The 4,961-nt window shown below is 41.7% G+C and overlaps 1 non-coding gene across 1 annotated transcript; it reads right to left on the reverse strand.

Moving 5' to 3' along the window:
* Nucleotides 1-502: 502 nt before the first annotated feature.
* On the reverse strand, nt 503-609 carry LOC141699593 (small nucleolar RNA R71). The gene has a single exon (XR_012566037.1). It is a non-coding gene; the product is annotated as a small nucleolar RNA R71 (small nucleolar RNA).
* Nucleotides 610-4,961: the final 4,352 nt, after the last annotated feature.

A 4,961-nucleotide genomic window follows, 5' to 3' on the forward strand; every position in this document is an offset into this window, starting at 1 on the left:
GGATCCCCGACCCCAGATTTGGGGGTGTTACATAGTGGTTTGAAGGGAAGTTTTTGAGGATGAAGAGAAAGTAGAGGAAGAAGAGAAAGTTGAGGAACCGGCTTTAGAGGTGATGGGAGATCAAGCAGAAATTCTGAAGGCTTTGATGGATTATTCTCAGCCTAAGATCAATGATATTCAGTTAAGCATCATCAGACCAGCCATCTCCTCTAACCCCTTTGAGATCAAGTCGAGCACGATTCAGATGATACAGAACCCAGTTCAGTTGGGGGGTTCTGCGACAGAAGACCCCAACATGCACATCAGGGATTTCATCGAGATCTGTGACAGTTTCAAGTTCCACGATGTGACTGAAGATGCTATCAAGCTGCGACTCTTCCCATTCTCTATGAGGGATAAAGAAAAGTGTTGGTTACATTCTCTACCACCAGGTTCTATCACCAAATGGGAGGATCTTTCTCAAAAGTTTCTCACTAAATTCTTTCATATGGCGAAGACTACTTCAATCAGGAATGCTCTTACTCAGTTTGCGCAGCAATCTGGAGAATCTCTGTGTGAGGCTTGGGATCGCTATAAGGAGATGCTAAAGAAGTGCCCACACCCTGGCATGCCTGATTGGATGATTATAAACTATTTATTTAATGGTTTAGGCGCATAGTCTAGACCTATGCTTGATACAACATCTGGTGGAGCCTTATGGGCCAGAAGCTATGATGAAGCTTATGAGTTGATTGAACTAATGTCATCTAATGAATACCAGAACCCTACGCAAAGAATGATGCAAGGCAAGGTAGCACGAATTCTGGAAGTGGATATAGCTACTGTTATAGCTGCTCAACTTCAAGCTTTGACGATGAAAGTGGACTCTTTGGCTAATTATGGAGTTAATCAAATCACTAGTTTTTGTGAGATTTGTGCGGGGGCATATGAGACTAAGCAGCGTGTTATTTCTAGCGAATCAGCTCAATTTGTGAGCAACTTTCAGAGATCACAGCAGCAAGCTCCATCCACTTATCATCCCAACAACCGCAATCATCCTAACTTCAGCTGGAGCAACAATCAGAGTGCGGTGCAACAACCGTATCAGCCATACACAACAAAGCAGTATAACCCTCCTGGTTTTCAACAACCGCAATATGTCCCTAGGCAACAACTTCAACTTCAGCAGTTACCTCAAGCTAATGAAAAATCTGAATTGGAGGAGTTGAGGCTCATTTGTAAGAGCCAAGCTGTTTCTATCAAGACCTTAGAGAATAAAATTGGACAGATTTCTAATATATTACTAAATCGTCAACCTGGCACGCTTCCTAGTGATACTGAAGTGCCAGGCAAGAAGGAAGATAAGGAGCATGTTAAGGCAATTACATTAAGGTATAGAAAGGTTGCAAATCCTGAAAAAGCTAAGACTCTAGAATCTGAAGTTGTGGCTGAAGATGAAGTGCAGAAGGAAGCAGAAGTGGAATCAAGGAAGACTACTATTAAGCACAGTCCTCCTGAGGGTAATACAGGGGATAAACAGATCTATCCTCCACCTCCCTTTCCTAAGAGGTTGCACAAGAAAAAGCTAGATAAGCAGTTTGAGAAGTTTCTGGAGGTGTTCAAGAAACTTCACATCAACATACCTTTCGCTGAAGCGCTTGAACAAATGCCTAGTTACGCGAAGTTCATGAGAGGTATTCTCTCTAGGAAAGTGAAACTTGATAATTTAGAGACCGTTGCTCTCACGGAGGAATGCAGTGTTGTGCTGCAACAGAAGTTACCTCCGAAGCTTAAAGATCCTGGAAGCTTCACTATTCCTTGCACCATTGGAAAAGTGTCATTTGACAAATGTTTATGTGACTTGGGAGCTAGCATCAATATGATGCCTTTGTCAATCTTCAAGAAGTTGGACTTACCTGATCCAAATCCCACTTATATGACTTTGCAGTTGGCCGACCGTTCTATTACATATCCACGAGGTATTGTGGAGGATGTCTTGGTCAAGGTGGATAAACTCATCTTTTCTGCTGATTTTGTAATTCTTGATTTTGAGAAGGATAAGAAGATTCCCATAATCTTGGGAAGACCTTTCTTGGATACTGGACGAACTTTGATAAATGTGTAGAAGGGTGAGCTCACCATGCGAGTGCTGGATCAGGATGTAACTTTTAATGTGTTCAATGCCATGAAATTCCTGACGAAAAATGAGGAGTATTTCAAGATGGAGATGGTCGATTCTGTGGTTACTTCTGGACTTGATCGATTGCTAAGGTCTGATGCCTTAGAAAAGGCCTTGTTGGAGAATTCCGATAGTGAAGATGACGAAGGTGATGAGCATTTGCAATATTTGAATGCTTCTCCCTGGAAGTGAAAGATGTATCTGCCTTTTAAATCTCTTGGGTTGGAGGAGCTGAAAAGTTCTACAAAGTGCCTTAAACCGTCTATTGAGGAAGCTCCTACTCTTGAGCTTAAGCCTTTGCCTGAACATTTGAGGTATGCATTTTTAGGTGATGCATCTACTTTGCCTGTTATTATTGCATCTGACCTTTCAGGTAGCGATTATGAAAAGCTTTTGAGAATTCTTAGAATTCAAGTCGGCAAATGGTTAGACTATAGCATATATCAAGGGAATCAACCCTTCTTATTGCATGCACAAAATTCTTCTAGAGTAAGGAAGCAAGCCTACTGTTGAGCAACAGATAAGGCTAAATCCGATCATGAAAGAGATTGTGAAGAAGGAAATCCTCAAGTGGCTAGATGCAGGGATCATCTATCCTATTTCTGACAGTTCATGGGTGAGCCCAATTCAGTGTGTGCCAAAGAAAGGCGGTATCACTGTGGTAGCAAATGAAAAGAATGAGCTTATTCCTTCACGAACAGTCACGGGGTGGAGAGTTTGCATGGATTATAGAAAGCTGAACAAGGCTACAAGGAAGGATCACTTCCCTCTTCCTTTCATTGATCAGATGTTTGATAGATTGGTTGGGAATGATTATTATTGTCTTCTGGATGGCTATTCGGGTTATAATTAGATTTGTATCACTCCAGAAGATCAATAGAAGACTACATTCACATGTCCATTTTGTACTTTTGCATTCTGGAGAGTTTCTTTTGGGCTATGTGGAGCACCAGCCACTTTTCAGAGATGCATGATGGCTATCTTCCCTGATATGATTGGAAATAATGTAGAAGTGTTCATGGACGATTTCTCGGTCTTTGGAACTTCTTATGATGAATGCTTGCACAATCTGGGGTTAGTGCTAAAAAGGTGCATTGAGACCAATTTGGTTCTCAATTGGGAGAAATGTCATTTTATGGTGCGCCAAGGCATCATTCTTGGTCACAAGGTTTCTAGTAGGGGTTTTGAGGTGGACAAAGCCAAGGTGGGGGTCATCGAAAACCTTCCTCCACCAATTTCTATTTACAGAATTCACAGTTTTCTTGGTCATACGGGTTTCTATAGGCGTTTCATCAAGGACTTCTCTAAGATTTCGAAGCCGTTGTGCAATTTTATAGAGAAAGATATTCCTTTCAAGTTTGATGACGAGTGTATTACTGCTTTTGAGATGTTAAAGAAGAGTTTGATTACGGCACCTGTCATAACTGCACCTGACTGGTCTGAACCGTTTGAAATGATGTGTGATGCAAGTGACTATGCAGTTGGAGCAGTTCTTGGGCAAAGAAAGAACAACATACTTCAGGTAGTCTACTATGCTAGTAAGACTCTTAATGGTGCTCAACTGAACTACACCACTACTGAGAAAGAACTTTTGGCTATTGTCTAGGGTTTTGAGAAATTTCGATCTTACTTACTTGGGACGAAGGTGACTGTTTTCACTGATCATACTGCAATTCGATATCTCGTCTCGAAGAAGGATTATGCCACGTTCCCTGCTTCGTGCATGAACAGGTTTGCACGTGCATGAATTTATTTTACTTGTGATACATCATGCCATCTTCTCACATGTATGATGTTACTGTTGAGTGTGCACGTTTATTGTGGGGTATTCTTCAGGGGGACTATGTGGACCTTGGTATGGTTATTCACTAAAAGGATTCTGAGATTTTTTCTAGGGAGTACTACGGGTTCTATACCCTATGCGTCCATTGTGACGAAGTTATGTGTGGCAGTTGGTGTTTATTGGCCAGCACACGAGCAACTTCGGCTTCCAAGTGCTCCGATTAATAGTACAACATTGTTGACTATGAAAGAGTGAGATGGAGGCAAGCCTGATCTAAAAGGGATTGGGTACTCTTTTGACCATCTGCCAGGTGGAAGGCCAGCTGCTAGGGTGACTCAGATGAGCAGAACCGCTTGAAGATCTCAGTTGGGTGAAAAGGCTGGTCCATCGCAGGAGTAGCAGCAAGAGGAAGCAGATGTTGGAGTTGGTATGAGCATGGCATGGTATAGGCATTTAGCTAGGCGGATGGCTGCGATGCATGACATCCATAGTCGATTTGCACGTGATCTCACCCAGGCATTGGGGACTGCATTCAGAGCCACAGGAGTTGGCATCCAGTGGCCAGTATTCGGTGAGGACTCTGTTTATCCACCTCCAAACACGCCTGACACTCCACCCATTGAGGGTGAGGATCCTGATTCCGAGTAGGTATGCCTGATTCTTTACTATTACCTTCACTGAGGACAGTGAAAATTTTAAGTTTGGGGGTAGTAGTTTAAGGAATGTGTTTTGTGTGAGTCGCACATAGTTTGCATATTCATGATAGTTTAGTGCATATAGTTGCATTTTTGCCAAGTAGTAGTTTTTTATTTTTGTAGTTTATGATAGTTTGTTCATATAATTCATGCATTTGCATAATAACATGATCCCTTAGATGATTTTTTTGATTGATTTTTGATATTGATGCTAGTGTAGTGATGTCGTATTTAGTGATGTTAAGTCGTATCGAGTTGATTTGCATGCTAGAGGCAATTATATTTCACTAAATCTTATAGGTTACTTGAGTACTAGATGATGGTC

The sequence above is a fragment of the Apium graveolens genome, chromosome 11, assembly GCF_009905375.1.
Source record: "Apium graveolens cultivar Ventura chromosome 11, ASM990537v1, whole genome shotgun sequence".
Taxonomy (NCBI): domain Eukaryota; kingdom Viridiplantae; phylum Streptophyta; class Magnoliopsida; order Apiales; family Apiaceae; genus Apium; species Apium graveolens.